The 24,274-nt window shown below is 44.5% G+C and overlaps 1 non-coding gene across 1 annotated transcript; it reads left to right on the forward strand.

Moving 5' to 3' along the window:
- The first annotated feature begins 2,823 nt into the window (after window positions 1-2,823).
- TRNAA-UGC (transfer RNA alanine (anticodon UGC)) lies at window positions 2,824-2,894 on the forward strand. The gene has a single exon. It is a non-coding gene; the product is annotated as a tRNA-Ala (tRNA).
- Window positions 2,895-24,274: the final 21,380 nt, after the last annotated feature.

Genomic DNA, 24,274 nt, shown 5'->3' on the forward strand with positions numbered 1-24,274 from the left:
GCCTAGTCTAGAGCCTGGCACCTAGTAGGAACCCACTTAATGTATTTTGGAGTAAATGAATGAATAAATGATTAATAAGTTCTTCTGACCTTGGCCTAAAGGCAAGAATCCCCAAGCTGTGTCTACATCTGTCCAATGCAGCTGATTACTTCATATATCATGAAGCCTTCATTCATTTGTTCATTCTTCAAAGACTCATTCAGTCCCTACCATGTGCCTGGCATTGTTTTAGCAGATGGGGATTGAGTGGTGAACAAAACAAAGTCTTTGTCTTTGTGGAACTTACATATAATAAACAGATAAATATGGTGAATAATGTCAGGTAGAAGAAAACTAAAATAGAATGACAGTAGAACAGGGTGGGGGTGGGGAGCTGCTTTAGCTAGAGTGACCAGGGAACCTTCTTTGATGGGGCGGTACTTGAGCAGAGACCTGTGTAAAGTGACAGAGCAAGCCCCTGCAAAGACCTGGAGATAAGCCTTCCAGGCAGGGGGAAGTGCAGGTGAAATGGTCCTAAGCAGGTGGGCTCAGCATAACTGAGGATGGGCAGGAAGTCTTGTGAAGCTAGAGCAGCAGGTGAGGGGACACGGAAGAAGATGAGGGCAGAGTGCTGGATGGTACACACCAACCCCTGAGGGTAAGGCAGCTGACAACTGGATACCTTTGTCCCTGTGCTCAAATTGGTTTTGAGCCCATCCATTTGAGGTCCAACGTGAGCCTGCACTTGGACACAATGGACTGGAAATGAGCCTGTTTAAGAGGTCACTCGTGCCCACTTGCTAACACCTTTGGATGGGCCGAGCAAGCCCACGCTGCAACACTTCGGATACCTCTCTCAGGAAGTGCTTCTGGTTTCAGAATCATTGTTCTCAAAATAAAAGCACTCTTTGAATGCAGCCTCCCTCCTCTGCACCCCTCCTAGGCCAGCCTGTTGATTCTGTGCGTGGGATGAACTGGAAAAGTCAACCAGGAGATTAAGAAAAGTCCCCAGAAACCTCAAGGCCAGGAGGACATGGTAGACACTGAACTAGGGGTTACGGGGTATCTCTGCCCATCGGCCCTTGGAGATGACCTAGCTGAGTGGTTCTCAAGCTTGAGTGACCAGCAGCAGCATCACCTTGTTGAAATATGAGCGCTGGGCCAAGTGATTCAGTCTGTCTGGGGTGGGGCCTGAGACTTTGCATTTCTTACATGCTCCCAGGTGATGCCGATGCTGCTGGTCTGGGACCATGTTTTGAAGGTCACTGATCTAGCCGAAATGCCCCTCTGGCAGCAGAGTCCTTCTGGACTCTTCTCTGGAGTGAGTATCCTTCTCTGGGCTCGCCTCTCAGTACTCTGTTTGGACCAGTTTCCAGTAATTTCTCACTTTCTCCCTTGGGTAAAGCAGACTATTAGAGGAAAGCACAGGAGACAACTGCTCCGTAAATGTTAACTCCCTTCCCTTGTTTCATGGACGAACGGACAGGGCTGACCCGAGGGACTGCAGGCCTGTTCCTCTCTCTCGGCTCCTAACCAGCAGTGCGGCCTCAAACAAGCCACTTTTCTCTGGACCTCAGCATTTTCTATGAAAAACCGGGTGACTGGATGAATGAATGTCACCCTAGTTTTACAGTTGGAGATTGAGGATTAGAGAGATGAGGTCGCCTGCTTGTGGCTGCCCAGCCAGACGCTGGCATGGCCTAGGCCAGAACCTGACTGTGGAAACCGCATCTGCAGTGAACCACCCTGCAGAATGGCATGGAAAAGCCAGCATTGGGAAGACAAATGGGAATTTGCAGGAGAACGAGATGGGTTTAGTGGCATAAACGGTTTGAGCTCAACTACTAATCGAAAGGTTGGTGGTTCGAATCCAGCCAGTGGTGCCAAAGAAGAAAGGCCTGGCAATCTGCTTCTGTAAAGATTACAGCCATTAAAAACCCTATGGAGCTTAGTTCTACTCCATAATATGTGGGGTCTCCATGAGTTGGGGGCTAACTCCTGGTAGCTAACAACACAGCTACTTAGCAGGGCCATTTGGATAGGATAAGACCAAGTATATAAAGCACTTGGTCACAGTGGGGACTAATAAGTTTAAGTGCCCCTGCCTCCAGCAAAAACAGACCAAGGATGGCTCCAGGCCTGGCCCCTTCCGCCCCTGCCCTCTCTAACCTCACTCACGCTTTGGTGGCGTGATGAACACATACTCCACACTGTTTTGAAGAGAATGATGTGAATTAATCAAAGCGCACCACGCAGTTTCTTTGTTCTCCAGATTTTGCAAGAAAGAGACATCTTAGTTTCTCAATTGCACCCTTCCTGGTACCACACCCTGGCTGGTTTCTTGAAGGGTGAATGATAAAGCTGATTGCTGCTTGACTGAGAAGAGGTGGTAAAGGAAAATGGGAAGCAGATTTTGTTAAGGAGCAGGCTTTTCAAATGTCAGTGCTGGGATGACTTAGCATCAGGGAGCTGAAGGCTAGGAGACCTACTGGGATTCTGCTTCTAGGAGCTTCTGTGCCATCGTTTTGGTCACTTAGATTCTGTATTTTAGCCCTCTCTGCCTCTATTGATCTGCTGCTGTCTGACATTCCTAATCTGTGTAGCTCTAACTGGCTCAGATGGATGGCTGTAAGGTAGACACTCTCCTGGGCTGGTATGCTTTGAGGACTGTTTACAGTGATGCTGAACTTAACCAGGGACAGCTTGGAAACAGCCCAGTTTTGGAGACAGACAGGCGTGGGTCATTCTGTGCATGACCTTGGGCTTTACTGGGCTGGGCTGAGCCTTATTTTCCCTGCCTGGGAAATGGGGGTTGTGTGTGAGATTTCTTACGGCCGTTATAAGGCATTGGTGATTCAGTGGTAGAATTCTCGCCTTGCATGCGGGAGACCTGGGTTCAATTCCCAGCCAACGCACCACAAACTCAGCTACCACCCATCCGTCAGTGGAGACATGCGTGTTACTGTGATGCTGAACAGGTTTCAGTGGACCTTCCACACTAAGACAGACTAGGAAGAAAGGCCTGATTCAAAATATCAGCCAATGAAAACCCTGTGGACCACAACAGTCTGATCGTGGGGTTCCCATGGGTCAGGGGTCAACTTGACAGCAGCTAACAACAACAAAGACCATGGTAGCTGTTAACAAAGTCAGGTATGTACAGTGTATACGGTAATGGTTGGTACATGGAGACAGAAATTTTTGACAATAAGCCACTGCATGCTCGCAGGAATGTTTTATTACGCCAGAGAAAACACACAAGTGCTGAAATGCCAGGCAGCACCCACGGCTCTGTGAGCAATGCAGGGCTGGTGACACCTGCTGTCAAGCTTCAGAGATGCACTGCTTCCTCTGGGCCATTACAAATCCAGTTCCTCCAGTCTGTGGCCTAAACTGAGAAAATAAAGTATGAGCACAATGTCTGGAAAATGGCTTTGTATTTAGGCACTTAGATTAGAATGTGCATTCAATTCTCTACCTTTAAATGTTGGTGTTTCTATCAGTTATAACGAATAAACACACAGAGGCAAAAGCTGATCAACCACTTCATTCCTTTTAAGAGAGGAGATGAACAGCTTCCCTAAATGAGCGTGGCACAGCATTTAATCTGATCATGTTGTTTAGAGACTTTGTGTACTGCTTTCTGAGACAAAACATAGCACCCATTTATGGGAAGGAAACCCAAAGACAAACTACCAATTCCCAGTAAAGAGGGAAAAAATGGTGATGGTCAATCACAAGCACAGACACCATTCCCAGTGAAGGAGGGGGCAAGGGCTTGGGTTCGATTAGAAAATGATAAAGACAAAAGCCTGTTACACTCAGGTGCTGAGTGTGTAGGCAGAAGCCCTGGGCGTCAAGACCCGCTTCAGCCACCTACTCATTCCATGACCTTGGGCAGTTGACTGGACCTGACTGGGCCAATCTCCTCATCCTTAAATTTCAGGGAAGAGTAATACGTATTCTGGGGCTCCCTGTGTTGTGCTGAGTGTCTTAGGTACCTGGCGCTACCAAAACAGAAATACCACAGATGGAGGGCTTTAAATAATCAGTTTATTTTTGCACAGTTCAAGAGGTCAAGTTCAGGGCATGTCTCAAGGAGTGGTCCTGCATTGTCTGTTGCAGCTTCTGGTAGCTGCCAGCCATCCCTGGTGCTCCCAGGCTTGTAGATGTACCTGTCTCTGCCCTCCGTCTTCCTCTCCTAGCTGTAAGTGCCTTTGTGTCTATTCTGCTCTTTTTGTAACTCAGGGATTAAGTGATCGGGTTTAGGACCCACCCTACTCTGGTATGTCCTCATCAGCATAACAAAAGACTAACCCTATATCCAAAAAACAGGGTCATATTTACCAGTATAGGGGTTTAGGATTTCAGTACATATTTTGGGAGGACAAAATTCAATCCATAATAGTGAGGATCTGAGGGAGGGCCTGGCAGGTGACAGGCCCCAGAACTGGCACTTGATATGTCAGATTTCATTTAATCTTCACAAAACCAACTGAAATTTGTGACCTGCCCAAAGTCAGAGAGCTAAGAAAAAGCAAAGCCAGGACTGGAACTCTAGACTGTATGCTGTCGCTGCAAACTGTAAAGTAACAAAGCACGAAGTGTAATTATAAATTGTACGGCTGTAGGGGCCACCAAGAAGATGGAATAGAAAATGCTCGTTCACTCGTTAACAAGTAGTTGTTGCAGAGTCTGAGCCAGGCACCGTTCGGGGCCTCAAGATTATGGGGGTGCAGGAGCATTGTGGGGGAGAGGTACAACAAGCAAGTAAATAAAATAATGGTAGATAGCAGTCATTGCTATGAAAAAAGTAAAACAAGGATTTTTGGTGATGAGGGCGAAAGGTAGCAAATTTAAATTGAGGTCAGGGAAGAGCTCTCTGAAGAAGTGACATCTGAGTAGACCCTATAGGGAGTGAGCCACACAGAGGTCGAGGCACAGGGCTCACAAGGGCAGATACCCGAAGAAAGGCCTTAGCTTAGCAGGTTGAGGATCAAGAGGAGGCCAATACGGTTGGAATTTAGTGAGAAAATATTGGGGGATGAGACGGGCACAGGGACCCATTTATGAGGCCTTGCGAGGCAGGTTGAGGAGACTTGATTTTCTGTTAAGGGGATGGAAAGTGAGATAGGAGGTTTAATTATTTAATTCATGTAAAAAATTCAATTTAATTGATTTATTGTTGAACAGTCTGAGCCTGGCTGAAGCAAGCAGTTTGCAATCGGCTGACAACCTAAAGATTGGCGGTTTGAACTCACCCGCAGTTCTGGGGAAGAAAGACCTGGCAAACTGTTTCTGTAAAGATGACAGCCAAGAAAACCCTACGGAGCAGCTCTACTTTGTAACATATGGGGTCGCCATTAGTCAGAGTTGACTCAATGGCACTGGGTTTGTTATCTTTTTGTTTTTATTGTTGAACAGGTAACATAGTCATACTATTCAAAATTCAGAAAGTACCCAAAGGTAAGCAATCTCCCCTCTGATCCTAACCCCCACCTACCCAGCTCCTCTCCTTGGAGGCCATTTAGGTACCAGTTTCTTGTCTTTTCTTGTAGAGATGCTACGTGCACATACAAACATATACACACACTTCCGCCTTTTCTTTCACAAATGGGAGCACGGTATTCACACTGCTCTGTGCCCTGCTTTTTCACTCCATCTTGGGGAGCGTTCCCCGTAGGTACTGGTGAGCACTCTCTTTATCTTTTTTTTTTTTGTATGTCTACTTAGTAACTGCATTGTTGTACCATTATTTATCTAATCAGTTCTCTGTTGAGAGTCATTTAGGTTATTTCACTTGAGGGTATTAAGGAGAAGTACCATTCTGATTTATATTTAAGAACAATCCCTCTGGCTACTGCGTGAAGAATGGATTGTAGGAGAGTGGGAGTGAAAGTAAAGCCAATTTAGGGAGTGACTGCTATTGTCCAGGAGGGAGAAGACAGTGGTTTGGGGCCGGGTGGTGGTAGTGAGGGCATGAAAAGTAGATGGGTGTTTAAAAGGTAGAACCAACAGTATTAATTAAGGGATTGACTTATCAGTGGAGTCGATTCCAACTCATGGCAATCCCATGTGTGTCAGGGTAGAACTGTGCTCCATAGGGTTTCAATGGCTAAATTTTCAGAAGTAGATGGCCAGGCCTTTCTTCTGAGGTGCCTCTGGGTAGACTCAAACCTCCAACCTTAACAGCCAAGTGCATTAACTGTTTACTCCACCCAGGGACTCCAATGAATTGAATATGGGGGTTAATTAAACGGGATAGAGGATAGCTTTTGGAATTCAGCATTGGGGGGTGGGTTGTAAGATTCCCTTCTTCTCTTAACAGCATTTCCTGTCTAATTTCTGCAAACAAAGAAGGTGGCCAAGGCAGGGGAGCTGGCAGGAAAACATGGATCCTTTGACTGATACTCTTCCTTTTTGTTGCAAGAAGGAAAGAACGAAGGAGGAAGGAAGGAAGGAAAGAAGGAAGAGAAGCTTTATATTCACTAAATTTAACATCACACTTACTTGGAATTTTCCATCCTCCATATCTGAATGGAATCAGTCCCTCACGCCCCCCAGTCCCCAGCTGTTCTTTCTCAGCCTCCTTTGCAGGGCTTCCTCTAACTGAGATCTGAACATGGCATTCCTCAGGGATCAGCCTGAGCCCCTGTTCCTCCCAGTCTATATGGTCTCCTTGGGGGAATTTCACTCTGTCCTGCAGTTTTTGATACATCTATACACTGAGCCACAGATTCCTGTGTTCAGTTCAGGCCTCTCCTCTGACATCTCCCTGGAGACCTGTATTTCCAACTGCTTACTCCACATCATAACTTAAATGTTTAATGATATCTCACACTTAAAAAACCCGAAAAACCAAACCCAATGCTATTGAGTCAATGCCAACACATAACAACCCTATGACATGTTCCAAAGAGAACTCCTGATCCTCTGCTCATAACCTGTCTGTCTGGGGTCTGCTGTGTATTAGTAAGTGGCAGCCTCGTCCACCATCCATTCAGGTGCACAAACTGCAATGCTAGGATGCATGTTTGATCTCCCACCTTCTCTTCAGCAACCCCTGATAGTTCTAACTAGAAGCACCATCTCAAATCTATCCACTTCCCTTCATCCTCACCATCCACCCTTGCTTCCAGTGTTTCTCTTTGGATGAGGCTACCCCAGCAACCTCTTATCCATTCTCTCTGCTGCCACTGGTGCCTTCCTGGAGCCATTCTCCACACATCAACCAAAGGAGTCTTTTCAAAGCTATCTCAGCTCATGCCACTCCCCTGCCGACAACGTCCACGTTCTCCACTGCAGCTCACGTTGTTACTATCAGCTGCCATGGAGTCAGCCCCATACTCAAGGCTACCCTTGATTCACGGCGACACCATGCGTAATGCAACAAAACGTTGACCGGCTCTGCATCATCCCCATGACCGGTTGTGGATCCAGCTGTTGTGATCTACAGGGTTTTCACTGGCTGATTTTTGGAAGCAGATGGCCAGGCCTCTCTTCCTCTTAGTCTGGAAGCTCTGCTGAAACCTGTTTAGCATCACAGCAACACACAAGGCTCTATTGATAGACAGATGATGGTTGCTCGTGAGGTGCATTGGCTGGGAATCGAACTCAGGTCTCTCAAGTGTAAGGCGAGAATTTTATCATTGAACCATTACTGCAACCCAGGTCAAAAAAAGCATATGAAAATTCTTTCCTGTGGCGTGGACTACCTCCTGACCTTGTTAACGTCTCTCTCCAGAGCTCTCTGCTCTCCAGCCACAATGACCTCCTTCTCCTTCCTAAACATGCTGCCTGTGTCCCTGCCTCAGGGTGTTTGCACTTGCTGTTCCCTCTGTCTGGAACATTCTTCTCTTGCCTCCCCACATGGCTAGCTCCTTCTTAACCTGCAAGTATTCTCAGCTTAAAATTCCCATCCCAAACTTGACGAAACCCCCCTTCCTACCTTCTTACTCTGTTATGTCACTCAAATGTGCCACGTAGGTCGGTGAGAGTGGGACCATTTTACAGTTTGCCAACTCTGAAACAACGCTCCGTGAAGTTCTGAAGTACCTAGCACCCTATTTCCCGTTCGTTCCCTTGCTGTTTCAGTGTGGCTTGTGGTTAGCACTTTGAGCTGCTGTGCAGATAACCCACCCTTGGATCTGGCTCTGCCAGGCACACAGATGACAAATGCCATGATAAATGTCAGGCAGTACTGTTCCTTTTCCTTCACCCACCCTAGCTTGGAGGGTTTCTGTAACGATAGCTTGACTCATTAACTTTTTCTAAATCAGTGCCGTTTTGATCATTTGCCCACTTTTTGCGTCAAAGTGCTGGGAATTTCATTTTGATAAATGAAATAATTTCCCCAAACTGCACACAGTCACTTTGGCAATGTGTCATCTTCATTGCCCCACTTCATAACGGCACTTAGCACTTAGCTTAAGCTTCTTTCCTGAACATCCATCTGCAGCAGAAGTAGTTAGAAGTCTGAAAAGCAGCATTTCAGTGTAGGACAAGAGGGTAGTTATTAAATTCAAGTTTTTATAAAACAGACTCTCTTCAGTGGGGAAGGACTACACAGAACCACACCAAAAAACAGATACCTTTATTTCAAAGACTGCCACATACCACCGTGTTGAGCAGTCACCTAGGATAGAGTTTCCTTCCAGGATACCACTTCCTTCCTGTGCAGCCACTTCAACTGCTTAATCAATGGCTTAGAGATGTCTAGGATTTCCAGTATGTCAGTGGGAAGCCTTCTTAGAGACCATCAAAGTCCATCTTCCTCCTTCCTCAGACAAGAAAACAAGCACCGGGCAGTGCTGTTGCCTCTCAGGATAGTTGTATTCTCTGAATCACATGTAACAACAACAACAAAACAAACCAGTTGTCATGGAGTCAATTCCAACTCATAATGATCCCATGTTTTAGAGTAGAACTGTGCTTCATTGGGTTTTCAATGGCTATGGTGTCTCTGGGTGGACTGGAGCCTCCAACCTTTCAGCTAACAGCTGAGCACATTCACTTTTTACACCACCCAGGGACTCCCATAGCTATATATGCCCAAACATACAGTTAAGTGAAAAAAAAAAAAAAAAAAAGCGTGTGTAGATCATGAAACATTCTCTTCCCCCCACCTTTTTTTTTTTTTTTAACCCATTTATTTGCAGATGCTTAGGAAAAATGTCTGGAAAAACACGTGGCCAACATTTAAAGTGTTGTAAAAATTCTACCATTTAAAGATTTAAATTCTGTCAAATGAGCCCTGTTGATGACATCCTGCAGCACGGAAGCTGAAATAGGTGACAATATGCTGAAAGCCGGTAAGCGAGTGGGGAAGCCTTAGTCCCCCACCTTGGTACTCCGACACTTAGCATCCATATGTATGATCCACCAATAGACTGAGGGTGACCTTCAGGGTTGAGTCACGTAGTAAATATTAGTAAAGCTTAATGCCTGACTTATTTTTAAATAAACATAACCATAAAGAAAAATCCTAATATTCTCTTCTCCTTCCCCTATGGATCATCTGGTACACCCCATGTATCCTGCTTGACAGAATCGATGCTTTTATGACTTACACAGACAGAGCACTCTACAAATGAGTAGGTGGTAATTCTTTAGAACAGTATGTGCCATCAGAGTCCTGTTTTGTGTAGAAAGGGTGTGACTCAAGGTTCCTAGGTGGCACAAATCCTTTTCACTTGACTACTAACCTAAAGGTTGGTTGCTCAAACCCACTCAGTGGTGCTGCTGAAGAAAGACTTGGCAATCTGCTTCCATAAAGATTACAGACAAGAAAACTCTATGAAGCAGTTCTGCCCTGTAACACATGGGGCCACCATAAGTTGGAATTGACTCAGCAACAATGGTTTTTAATGTTTGTTTCTTTGTTTATGTGCAATTCAGGCATGTTGGGTAGTGCAAATGGTTAAGTCCTCGGCTACTAACTGAAAGGCTGGAGGTTTGAGTCCACCTAGAGGTGCCTCAGAGGAAAGACCTAACACTCTCCTTTCAAAAGATCAGCCACTGAAACCCTGTGGAGCACAGTTTTGCTCTGACACGCATGGGGTCCCATGAGTTGGAACTGGCTTAACATCAAATTTTTTTTTTTAACATAGCTAGACCTCATTTTTCTTACCTTATTCTTTTTCATAGCTGCATGGGATAGTCTTCACTCTCAATACAATTGTTAATTTGTTCCTAAAAAATTCACAGGGTGAATTTTCATAAATGGAAACGACTTATGGTACAAAATTACTGCAAGAGGTAATAAAATATACATGATTCTCAAAGTTACGAAATTGAATTTTAAATGAAAATAAAACAAACAAACAGAATAAAGGCAAAGGAAACAATGCAAGTGATGCCCGGGATTGTCACTGCTGTAAAAAAGCAAACTCAACGGTAACTGCATCAACCACCGACACCATTGTGGAAATGACTCCATGACGGCTGCTCCTGAGGCTGAAACTGGTCCTTGTCAATGCAACAGAATTCTTTATAAGCCAATGAGGAGGGATTAAATGAAACTACTCATGAAGTAAAATCCTTAACTTGAATAGGCACATCTTGGGGTAAGACTTTTCATGATACGGATGTACTATAATTTATTTCCAAATTACCCTATTATTTGGGCCTTTTGGTATTTTTAAGTAGATATTTCATCACCCATCTAGTATCCACCCACAGCACTCCACTGAATACTTCCCTCTCCTGAATACCACCTGGTCCGGCTACATCCTCACTCCCTTGGACAGCTGCAGTAGCCTCCTTCTGACTGGTTTCCTGGCACTTACTATCCTGCTTCCAATCCATTCTCCACACAGACGTTGCAAAATGTGTTTCTAATCTAAACATACCACTCCCTATCTTGCTACTCTTCCCTGGCTTGTTGCTTTTAAATTAAAACGCAAACTCCTTAGTGTGGGTACAAAGCCTTACAGGACAGGACATCTGTCTACCTCCTTCATCCCCGAAGCCCTCGTCCAGCACACTTCATTTCAGCACACTGGCCTGCTTTTCTCCCCATCAAAAGAGGCAAGACTTTTCTCACTCCAGGCCATGGGTTGCTCTCTCTGCCAGGAACACTCCCCCTCCTCAGCCTGGCAACCCCCAACTCATTCTTCACATCTCCGATTAAAAATCACTCTCCCAAAGAAGCCCTCCTTTGGCCGCTACTATTCAGGTCGCCATTGCCAAGCCTCCCACAGACCCCTGGACTTTTCTTTGCAACGCTTGTCACACATGGTAGTCACTGATGTGATTGTTTAATATGTATCTCTCCCACTGGACTGTGAGCCCCACGAGGACAGGAACCACATGAAACTTGTTTATTCCTGTATCCCTATAGTCCAGCTCAGTTCTTGGCATAGAGTAGACACTCAAGAAATATTTGCTGAATGAATAAACACCTTGCATTTGGCTGTTCTCTCCATCTAGAAGATCTTTTTCATTCTTCTCCATCTGGCAAGTTGAGGCCAGCCAGCTCCCATACCTCTCTGATTAGACCAAGAGTTTCTTAACAATAGGGTCTATGTTCTCAGTGCCCAGTGAAGAGCCTGGAGGCACACCGTAAGCCTGCCAATTGAAGCAGAACGTTTTACTTTGCTGTGTCTGCTACATCATTGCCCTACAAATGGTTCTTGAGCCAAGAAATAGATAAAAAGTATCAATTTTTATATGATTCATAATGACTATTACTGATAGAAGCCACCCCCCCCAAAAAAACTCATTGCTGTTGAGTTCTATCTGATTCATAATGACTAGTACTGATAGAAACCAATTAAAAAAAAAAACCAATTCCGTTCCCATTGACTCAATTCTAACTAGTGGCGACCACACGTGTTACAGAGCAGAACTGCTCCACAGGGTTTTCCTGGCTTTATGGAAGCATATCGCCAGGGTGTACTGCTAGGTGGGTTTGAACCAGGGCTTGGAACCTCTGCTGAGAATTTGCATTTCTAACAAGTTCCCAGGTGATGCTAATGTTGCTGGTTAAGGAACAATTCTGAGAATCACTGGTAGAGCAGTGGTTCTCAAAATTTATCATACATAAGAATCACCTGGGGATCTTGTTAAACTGTAGATTCTGATTCAGTATATCTGAGGTGGAAATACAAATTCTCAGAAGGATTTGAACCAAACCAACAAGTTCAAAGCCCTGGTTTGAAACTTTAGGTTAATAAAAAAAAAAAAAAAAAAATGCTATCGAGTGGATTCCGATTCATATTGACCCTATAGGATGGAGTAGAACTGCCCCCATAGGGTTTCCAAGGAGTGGCTAGTGGATTCGATCTGCTGACCTTTTGGTTAGACACCAAACTCTTAACCACTGCTCCACCAGGTTAATAGTTGAGTGCAAACCACTTGTGCCATGTAGGGACTTCCTTGTAGAGACAAATAATACAAAATAAAACCTACAATGTAATAACAATGTAATAAAAAAAAAGCACCTGCTAAATTAGCTATTAAAAACTAAAAAAAATTAAAAACTCAGAAGAATCACATCTTGAGGGTAACACTGAAAATTGCAAAAGGTTGGGAAAATCTTTTGCTGAAGATCATTCAAAAGTGGTTGCAGCAATATATCAACAGGGAACTGCTAGAAATTCAAGCTAGATTCAGAAGAGGACATGGAATGAGGGATAGCACTGTTTATATCAGATAGAGCTTGGCTGAAAGCAGAGAATACCAGAAAGATGTTTACCTGTATTTTATTGACTATGCAAAGGCATTCAACTGCGTGTGATGGCTAATACTGTGTCAACTTGGCTGGGCCATGATTCTCAGTTTTTATATGTGATCACTCCCATGATGGAATCTGCTGTGAGTATCCAATCAGTTGAAAGGGAGTTTCCTTGGGGGTGTGGCCTGCATCCAAATATAAGCAGATGTTCTGGCCTTTTCCTTGCTCTGAATCCTGCAGCTGCTTCCTGTTCGTGTGACTCCAGCTCTTGGGACTAGAGCTATCAGCTTATCTGCAGATGATAGGATTTGTGGATCTTCACAGCCTGGGAGGGGGAGCCCTGCTCTCTGATCTGCTGATCATGCCCTGAGGCTACATGAATCAAGAGAAGCCTCTATCCTGATCCATGGACTTGGGACATTGAAGCCTCTACAATCTCATGAGCTGTTTCCTTGATATAAATCTCTCTCTATATATATTTACACACTTTACTGGGTATCGCTTCTCTAGAGAACCCAGCCTAAAATAGTGTGGATTATAGCAAATTATGGGTAACATTGCGAAGAATGGGAATTTCAGAACACTTAACCGTGCTCATGCAGTTCCTGTACACAGACCAAGAGGCAGTCATTTGAACAGAACAAGGGGATGCTGCGTGGTTTAAAAGCAATAAAGGTGTGTGTCAGGGTTGTATCCTTTCACTATACTTATTCAATCTGTATGCCGAGCAAATAATCCAAGAAGCTGAACTACGTGAAGAAGAATGTGGCATCAGGATTGGTGGAAGATTAAATAACAACCTGCGATATGCAGATGACACAACCTTGTTTGCTGAAAGTGAAGAAGATCTGAAGCACTTACTGATAAAAATCAAAGACTACAGCCTTCAGTATGGCTTACACCTCAACAGAAAAAAAACAAAAATCCTCACAACTAGGCCAATAAGCAACATCATGATTAAGTGCAGAAAAGATAGAAGTTTCATTTTACATGGACCTGCAATCAATGCCTATGGAAGCAGCAGTTAGGAAATCAAATGACATATTGCATTGGGCAAATCTGCTGCAAAAGACCTCTTTAAAGTGTTAAGCAAAGGTGTCACTTTAATGACTAAGGTGCGCCTAACCCAAGCCATGATATTTTCAATTGCCTCATATACATGCGAAAGCTGAACATTGAATAAGAAAGATTGAAGAACTGATGACTTTGAATTATGGTATTGGTGAAGAATATTGAAAATACCATGGACTGCCAGAAGAATGAACAAGTCAGTCTTAGCAGTAATACAGCCAGAACGCTCCTTGGAAGTGAGGATGGTGAGACTTCATCTCGTGTACTTTGGACATTGTATCAGGAGCCACCAGTCCCTGGAGAAGGACATCATGCTTGGTAGAGTGTCAGCAAAAAAGAAGGCAATCTTCAACCAGCTAGACTGACACAGTAGCTACAACAGGCTCCAGCATAACAATGATTATGAGAGTGGCACAGGACTGGGCAGCGTTTTGTTCTGTTGTATATAGGGTCGCTATGAGTTGGAATTGACTCAGTGACACCTAACAGCAACAAAAGGGGACGTTAGATCTAGCTGAAATAATCCATACGAACTAAAACAGAATGCCCATGTAAAATTTGTTCTTTGATAAACATTTATGGAAGACTGCGATTGAGAAATTTTAGACCTACAAAATTTTACTAAAGAAAATTGAACTTGGTAATGTCAATGTCCTCCAGTCAAAGACCACAAGGAATACATCTGTAGTTGATCAAGCTGGGTTTGTAGCAAGAGAAAACACACACCTTGGAGGAACCACTGGGTGTCAGAAAGAACTGTTACAGGATTTGAGCTTTGATTGGGTGATTTTGGGGAAGACCTGTAGAAGTGTGGGTTTGCTCTAGGTTGGATACTGACAGAATCCAGGGGCAAGTCTATGATTGCTATCCAATAAATCTATAAAGAGGACAGACTAGAGAAAGGATAAAACTGTAATTGGCAAAGTAGCAGTCACTCATTTTAGCTAAGAGGGGGATGTTTGGAATTTGTGAGTTTTACAGTGACCTTGTTTCCGCCTGTACTTAGACAAAATTATAAAGCAGCATTGCTTTGTCTCTTTTATCATGCTCTCAGAGTAACTTTGTCTAAGGTTGGTAATGTTAACAACAACACAAAACCAAATCCATTGCCTTCAACTTGATTCTGGCTCACAGTAACCCCTGCTTCATAGGGTTTTCTTGGACCTTTTGGTTAGTAGTGGAATGCAAAACTGTTCGCATCATCCGGGGGTCTTAATCTGTGAAATTGTTTATATCCTATTGGAGAACAACATGGTCTAGCTTCCAGGGCCAGGCCAACTAATTTTCCAATATCAGCAGGGGCTGCTCTTTTTTTTTTTTTTTTTTTTAATTCTCAGTACAAGGATGGTGGCTTAAGAAACCTCACGATGACAGAAACAAAAAAATTGGATACAAAAATATTAAAAGTCAAATCTTTATTATGAAATACACATGTAACAGAAACACTCAATGAAAGCAATTTCCATAAAGCAAAAATGGGACTGGACACCGTTTAACTACTACATTGTACAAAAAGTTGATCAAAGGTTTAAACTGGCTAAACGGCACTGGCTCGGGAAAATTCTTTCCCAGCAGTTCATCACCGTTTATATGATCCTAATTAAAATGACTGGATTACAATTTTGATGGGGTTGTAAATTGCTTTTGCCTTTGGAGAGCAATTTGGCCCTATCCATGAAAATTAAAACTGCGTTTGGCTTTTGACAGAACAATTTTACTTTTGAGAATTTATTCTACAGAGAAAATTGCACATGTACACAGCATTGGTTGTAGTAACAAAATATTGGAGAAAAATAATCTTCAGTAGGGGACTGGTTAAATGCATTATGGCACATCCATGCTACCTAAAACTAGGCAGCCGTGAAAACGTCAAAAAGTCCTGCAGCGACTGCGACAAAGCTCTACCCACCATCCCGTACTCCATCCACCACACAATGAGAAATCAGGAGGGTGAAGTCACGAGGGGTCCCAGGAAGCACGCCCACTGCCGGAAGCAGCTCCCCCCCACCGCCCCACTATTTTAAGAGGCTTGAAAAGGCTCTGATGTTAACTCTTTTGTCTCCGTCTACCACCTACAGCTGCTCATGAGGCAGGCGCAGGCCCTAGACAGATTCATTACCCTGGCCCTCTTCTGCATTCTTCTCTCCACCTTTACTTCCCGTCCCACATCTTCTTCCTTTTTTCCCTGCCTTTGGGACCAAAAAACAAACCCGTTGGCGTGGAGTTGATTCCCGATTCGTAGTGACCGTATTGGACACAGTACAATTGCCCGCACGCACTAAATAGTCCAGCAGCTTCCCAGCACCAGGCGCCAAAACCCCCGGGACAGAACACGCGGCCCACATCACCATGGCAACCGGGGCAACTGGGCACTTTTGGCGGGAAAATGCTGAGCAGCTTCGGCCCTGTCCATCCTTAGAATTCGGAAAGCCCAGGGGAGAGAGGGGGAGTCCCTGTGTCCTCAAAATCCCACTCGTCTTGTTGGTCGGTGACTGCAAGCCGGCGGCGCAAGCCCGTTCCCCGGTTGCTAGGAGACCGGAAGTGCTCCGTCCCGGTGGAGGAAGGACCCGAGCGGCCTCCCGAGCCCCGAACGCGCGGCGGTAGCAACCGAACCCCGCCTTTTCCAGCGCTTCTCTCGGCCCCCATATCCATGCCAACCCCAGAGCTACTGGCCCGCTTTCTGGATCCTCGGCGCGCGCCAGCGGCCACCGGACCCGGCTTCTTCCGGCGCTTCTCCCGGCGCCCTTCACCACGGCAACCCGGGGTCTCGTGCGTAAAGGCCGCTAGACTACTGCCTGCTGTCCCGGGAAGGGAAAGGGGGTGGAAGGATATATGTAGGAGGGGAGAGAAGAGTGCATGAAGTGCAGGAACGGCAACTTCCATTTTCTCTAGCAGTCGGAATTTGGTCGGAGCCCGAGTGTGCCGGTCGCGAGCGGGAGCCCTCAGCTCGAGGCAGGGCTCTCCCCAGGAAAGGCAGGGACCGCCAGCAGCAGGGGGCAGTAGCGCCCAGCGAAGGCCAGAGGATCCAGCTGTGGGACCCGAGGGCGAGGCCTGGATAGGCCGGGGGCCTGGCTTACCCCCTGATCTCATGGCCAGCGCGGCAGCCCACTCTGAGGATTCTGCGTTGATGCTCCATTAAAAAAAATACCTCTGAGCAAATGGTTCTCAGCCCAGGCCCCGGTCTACCTCTGCCCAGGCTGTATCGGCTTGCCCTCAGCTACAGAGATAGTGGTTAAGAGCATGGGCTGTGGGCCCAAACTGCTTGGACCAGTTACCCCATAGGCCTCATCTAAAATGGTAATAATAGTAATTATCTTAGGGTTGCTTTGAGTTTTAAACGAGGTAATAGGACTAAAGGAGGTTGTGGACTAAAGTTTCTGGCACATGGTAAGTGCTCCATAGATGTTGGCTATTAGGACAGAGTTAAATTTTCCCTGGGCCCTTTGTTAAAGAAATCCTTCACTCTTATGTTTTCTGGACAACTGGTTGCTTCAGACAACTGACCACGACAACTTTATGGTCTTCTGTTTAAATAACTTAAGAATAGGCTCTTCTCTTCCTTATTTTTTATCCCCTCAGCCTTGCCTCAGTCTTTACACTTATCTCCCTCTCTTTCCCCTAGGCCTTCCAGGATCCACATGGCCTTATAAGAAAACATTTCAAACAAAAATGGCCCTAATTGCAGACTTGGTAAATCACTCACCACCCCCCCCCCCCGCCCCCAAAGCTCTCAGTCTTTGTCTCATCGGAGTAGGAACTCAGACTTAGTTCTGATCTCTCTCTTCCCTTGTTATAGTCCTCCTGCCCCCTGTCCTTTTCTGCCAGCCCTTTCCCCTTTTTGTTCTTACCGCTTCTTACTGTAATCCTTTTTAATTAAAAGTCATCCTTGCCTCCAGCACCCAGCACATTGCCCAGTGCAATTTTTTCTTGGACATAGTTGACCTTGGGCAAGTTATTTAACATTCTTGAAGCTCAATTCCTCATTGACAAATGGGGGTAGTAATAGAATGGTGGTTGTGAGGATTATAGGAATTAATATCTGTAAAGTGCCTAGAATGTGCCAGAAAAAAACAAACAACTCTGCCACAAAATGGATTCTGACTCATAGCCACCCTATGGCACAGAGTAGAGCTGCCCATTGGGTTTCCAAGACTGTAATCTTTACAGAAACAGAGTGGCTGGTGGGTTTGAACTGCTGACGTTTTGGTTAGCGTCCAAGCACTTTTAACGGTATACGCGCTCTCTATTATTATCACCAGTCCCTAGGTGTCGAAAATAGTTAATCTCTCAACTACTAACCAAATGGTTGTCTGTTCAAACCATCCCAGAAGCACCTAAGAAGAAAGGCTTGACAATCTGCTTCCAAAAGGTCACAGCCTTGAAAACCCTATGGAGCACAGTTCTACTGCAACACATGGGTTTGCCATGAGTCAGAATCGACTGAATGGCAACTGGGTGGTTAAAAATTACCACAATTATATTATTGTTATCACTATTATCATCTGTTTGCCTATGGTAGATTGTGAGGTTGGAGAGGATTAATTTTGTCTTGCTACCATACAGACTTTTAGCTTATGTATGGTGTCGGTAAGGAGCCCTGGTGGTGCGGTGGTTAAGCGCTCGGCTGCTAACTGAAAGGTTGGCAGTTTGAACCCCCTGGCCCCTCCACGGGAGAAAGATGTGGCGTTCTGCTTCCGTAAAAGATTTACGGCCCTGGAAACCTTATGGGGGAACTCTACCCTGTCCTACAGGGTTGCTATGAGTCAAAATCAACTTGATGGCAGTGGGTTTATGTGGTTTATGGTGTCATTATAGTCAAGTGCTTAGCTGGTAACCAAAATGTTTGCAGTTGGAATCCACCCAGCAACTCTGCGTGAGAAAAGACCTGGTGATTCTGCTCCCATAAGGATTACAGCCAAGAAAACCCTATAGGGCAGTTCTACTCTATCACTTAGAGGTTGCTGTGAGTCGAAATTGACTCAATGGCACCAAAACAACAACTGTGATATCATTAAAACATCACTGAGCTGGGAGTCTGGTGAATTTTGGTCTTGGGCATGCTGCCAGTTCTTTGTGTGACCTTGGAAAAGTCACTTACAGTTTCCCCGTCTGTCTTTAGGGCTCTTTCAACAAAGGCTGCTGGTGATATTGTCTATTTGTATATGTCTAATGTCTCGTAACATATTCAGTAAAAATTGTTGTTAGGTGCCGTCAGGTGCTTTCTGACTCGTAGAGACCCTGTGTACAACAGAACGAAACACCACGCAGTCCTGTACCATCCTCACGATTCTTGCTATGTTTGAGCCAGTTGTTGCAGCCACTGTGTCAATCCATCTCGTCAACTGTCTTCCTGTTTTTCACTGGCCCTCTACTTTACCAAGGGTGATGTCCTTCTCCAGGGACCGGTCCCTTCTGATAACATGTCCTGAGTATGTGAGATGATGTCTCACAATTGTCGCTTCCGAGGAACACTCTGACTGTACTTCTTCCGAGACAGACTTGTTCATTCTTCTGGCATTCTATAGTATATTCAGTATTCTTCACCAACACCGTAATTCAAAGGCATCAATTCTTCTTCCATCTTCCTTATTCATTGTCCAGCTTTCCCATGCATGTGAGGTGGTTGAAAATACCATGGCTTAGATCGAGTGACCTTCATCCTCAGAGTGACATCTTTGCTTTTGAACACTTTAAAGAGGTCTTTTGCAGCAGATTTGCCCAATGCAATGCATCATTTGATTTCTTGACTGCTGCTTCCATGGGCATTGATTATAGATCCAAGTAAAATGAAATCCTTGACAAGTTTAGTATTTTCTCTGTTTATCATGATGTTGCTTATTGGTCTAGTTGTGAGGATTTTTTATTTTCTTTATGTTGAGGTGTAATCCATACTGAAGTCTGTAGTCTTTGATCTTCATCAGTAAGTGCTTCAAGTTCTTTTCACTTTCAGCAAGCAAGGTTGTGTCATCTGCATATCACAGGTTGTTAATGAATCTTCCTCCAGTCCTGATGCTGAGTTCTTCTTCATATAGTCTAGCTTCTCAGATTATTTGCTCAGCATACAGATTGAATAAGTATGGGGAAAGGATGCAACTTGACGCACACCTTTCCTAATTTTGAACCATGCAGTATCCCCTGTTCTGTTCAAATGACTGCCTTTTGGTCTTTGTACAGAGTCCTTATGGGCACAGTTAAGCGTTCTGATCATAACTTGTTATAATCCACACAGATGAATGCCTTTGTTTAGTCAGTAAAACAGAGGTAAACATCTTTCTGGTATTCTCTGCTTTCTGCTCAGATGCATCTGACATCAGCAATGATAATCTCTGATTCCACATCCTCTTTTGAATCTGGCTTGAAAATAGGTAAGTTCCCTATTAATGTACTGCTGCAACAGATTTTGAATTATCTTCAGCAAATTTTACCTGCGTGTGATATTAATGATACTGTTCAATGATTTCCACATTCTCTTGGATCATCTTTCTTTGGAATGGGCACAAATATCCATCTCTTCAGTCTCTTGGCCAGGTAGCTGTCATCCACATTTCTTGGCCACGTAGCTGTCGTCCAAATTTTTTGGCATAGACGAGGGAGCACTTCTGGTGCTGTGCCCATTTGTTGAAACATCTCAACTGGTATTCTGTCAATTCCAGGAGCTTTGTTTTGTTGCCAGTGCCTTCAGTGCAGCTTTGACCTCTTCTTTCAGTACCACAGTTTCTTAATCATATGCTGCCTCCTGAAATGGTTGAAAGTCAACCAGTTATTTTTGGTGCAGTGACTGTGTGTATTCTTTCCATCTTCTTTTGACGTTTCCTACATCATTCAATATTTTGCCTGTAGAATCCTTCAAAATGGCGACTTGAGGCTTGAATTTTACTTAAGTTCTCTCAGGTGGAGAAATGCTGAATGTTTTGTTCCCTTTCGATTTTCTAGCTTCAGGTCTTTGCTAATTTCATTATAATACTTTACTTTGTCTTCTCGAGCTGCCCTTTGAAATGTTCTGTTCAGCTCTTTTACTTCATCATTTCTTTTGCTTAGCCAAGAGCAAGTTTCAGAGTCTCTTCTGACATCTATTTTGGTCTTTTCTTTGCTTTTAATGACCTTTCTTCATGTCTAATGTCCTTGATGTCATCCTGCAAGTCATCTGGTCTTCGTTCATTAGTGTTGAATGCGTCAGATCTGTCCTTCATATGGTCTATAAATTCAGGTAGTATATAGTCATGGTCGTATTTTGGTTCTCCTGGACTTGTTTTAATTTTCTTCAGCTTCACCTTAAACTTGCATATGAGCAGTGAAATTGATGGTCTCTTCCTCAGTCGGCCCCTGGCCTTGTTCTGACTGATTTTTTCCATCGTCTCTTTCCATAGAGTCAGTTTGGTTCTTGTGTTTCCCATCCTGTGAGGTCCACATGTATAGTCGCTGTTTGTGTTGTTGAAAAAAGGTATTTGCAATGAATAAGTCATTGGCCTTGCAAAATTCTGCCATGCAATCTCCATTGTTGTTCTTGTCCCTAAGGCCATATTTTCCAACTACAGATCCGTTTTCTTTGTTTCCATCTTTCACATTCCATTTATCAGTAATTATTAACATCTTGATTGCATGTTTGATCAATTTCAGACTGCAGAAGCTGGTAAAAATCTTCAATTTCTTTATCTTTGGCCTTAGTGGTTGGTGTGTAAATTTGAATAATGGTCATATTAACTGGTCTTCCTTGTAGGCATATGTATATTATCCTATCACTGACAGCGTTGTACTTCAGGATAGATCTTTAAATGTTCTTTTTGACGATGAATGCAATTCCATTCCTCTTCAATTTGTCATTCCGGCATAGTAGGCCATAAGATTGTTTGATTTCAAAATGGCCAGTAAAAATCGGCGCCTACTGGTGCCAATTTTTACTGCCCATTTTGACAATCGTATGGTTTACTGATGGCGCAGCAGTCAAGAGCTCGGCTGCTAACTGAAAGGTCAGTAGTTTGAATCCACGAGCTGTTCCTTGGAAACCTGTGGGGCAGTTCTACTCTGTCCTGTGTGGTTGTTATAAGTCAGAATTGACTCGATGGCAGCAGGTTTTTGTTTTTTTTTTTTTTATGTCAGCAAAGGAGCCCTGGTGGCACAGTGGCTAAGCACTCAGCTGCTAACTGAAAGGTTGGCAATTTGAGCCCACCAGTCACTCTGTGGGAGAAAGACCTGGCGGTCTGCTCCAATAAAGATTACAGCCTTGAAAACCCTACAAGGCGGCTCTCCTTTGTCACATGGGGTAGCTATGAGTTAGAATTGACTTGACAGCAGCAGGTTTGTATGTCAGCAAGTCTACAGAATAGTATGAGACAGAAAGTGGCAAGTTAGGGAATTCTGAGAAGGAAAAGTAGGTTTCTTAATTTATACTTTATATTTTTAATAGGTAGAAATACCAAGAAGTTTGGGGGTAAAATGAAGATGATCCCTCCCCTTGCAGTAAAAAATCAGACAAGAAGAATTTTCTCACCTGGCACGTTCCTGTTCCTAGGCCGGCATCTGTCCATCTAAAGGCGTTGTTGCCTGCCAGCCTAATGCAGTTGCTGCAAGGGATGCCTGGCCTTGTATTCCTGCACTGACCTCCTCCACCAGCTGGAGCAAGAACATCTGGTAATAGTAGTTTTCTTCTCCTTTTGTTTTCAGAAACTCTTCCTTAACTTAACGGAGGGTAAAGCCCCCAATTTAGCTTCATGTGTTAGTCCACTAGGTGAGCAGTGTCTTGTGGAGGTTACAAGTGTTGGCTTTGAGAGTCAGAGGGGATTTGAGCCCCTGTGTGACCTTGGATAGGTCTCTGAGCCTCAGTTTTCTCATCTTTGAAATAAGGATAGCAGCACCCAGGGCTGTTGCAAGGATTATGTGAGATATTGCGTGTAAAGGAGCCAGCAGTACCTGGTGCATAGCAAGTGCTCAAAAAAGGTTAGCTGTTCTCTTCATCGGCACCATTGTTCTATTATATCAGTAGCTCCCCAAAGGCATGGTCATCTTTTATAATCTTTTTCTTCTCTGAATTACCTGGCACATAGTAGGGGCCCCACAGATTTTGTTGACTAATGAGTGAATCCATCCAGGAAACCTGAGCAGAAGTGAATTTCACAGTGCCCTGACTAATAGCAGCTAATGTTTATTGAACACTTGCCACATGCCACAAACTGTGTTAAGTCCCATTACCTCCCTTAATACTCAAGTTCAGTGACCTTATTTAGCCTTCTGATCTGTCTCCTGAAATGTTGGTGTCATTGATTCACACGGCCTGGAAGCTGAGAGTGGCGTCTGCTGCAGATTAGCATCTTATTTCCATAATGAGGCCGGCAGCAGCATGATTTCTGTAGCCTCTGGTAAGATAGGAGCCTGCTCTCATGTTGACGTCAGGCCCTTGCTCTCATCCTCCCCAAAGATGAGCTGGCTTCCTTGATGCAATTTCCTCGTCTTTATTAGTCGATTGCTTGGTGTTACACTCCTGAGACGGGAGGGCAAAATGAGAGTTTAGCACAGCAGCCCTACAGCTTGGAAGGGCCCTATCTATCACGGTGATAAAGTCACGTGGCATTTGGTTCTTTCTCCTGTTTCTCTGTAGCCACTTTCAGAGGAGTGCAGCAGCAGCTGCCAGGGAGGGACAGGCCAGGGGAAGTCTTTTTAGCTGTTTCTGATCCCCTCACAGTATTTGAGTTTTGCGTTAGAGAGGCCTTTAGGGATCATCTAATCCAGTGGGTTTTTGGGGTTTGGAGGACCCCCAGGAGCTGCTTTTTAGGGGTGAAGAACTACCTGAACAGGCAGAGCTTGGGACATCCTACGTGGGGTTCAACGAGAGTGAGCTCCCTGGCACCTTTGGAACACTGAAGGACAAGTTTTTCTCTGCCTCCAGTAGAAACTGAAAGCAAGTCAGCACAATCTTCAGACAGAAGATTTAAGCAAGATATGTATGCATTTATTTGTTCATTCAACACATTTCTAGACACTACTAGGTGCTGGGAATAAAGCAGTGAACAGAATGAAGATCCCGCCATCCAATAGCTTACGTTCTAGTGGGAGGAGACAGATAATAAGAATATATGCTATGTAGAACCTCTCTGAGGAGGTGACATTTGAGCAGAGGCCTGAGGAAGTGAGGATTATAAATGATCGAAGAACTTTCTGTGCAGAGGGGATAGGGTGTGCAAAGTCCCTGAGGTAGGAGGCCAGAGTAGTTGAAGAAGAGGGAATGATAGAGAAAAGTACAGTAGGTTAGTAGGACCTTAGAGATCATGGAAAGGACTTTAGATTTTATTTTGAGTGAGATGGGAAGACATTGGGGTGGGGGGGTGAGAGCAGAGAAGTGACCTGACCTGACTGATAGGACCTTCTGGCTATAAGGTAGAGAGTAGATTTTAGGGAGCAAAACCAGTTAGGAGGCTGAGTCCAGTTAGACGGCTGTTCAGAGGGTCCAGGTGTGCAGTGACATTAGCTTGGATTCAGATGGTAGAGTAAAAGGAAACAAGAAACAGCTGGATTTGAGATGAATTCTGAAGGTAGAGCTGTAACTTTTGCTAGTAA

This window comes from Elephas maximus, chromosome 25, assembly GCF_024166365.1.
Source record: "Elephas maximus indicus isolate mEleMax1 chromosome 25, mEleMax1 primary haplotype, whole genome shotgun sequence".
Taxonomy (NCBI): domain Eukaryota; kingdom Metazoa; phylum Chordata; class Mammalia; order Proboscidea; family Elephantidae; genus Elephas; species Elephas maximus.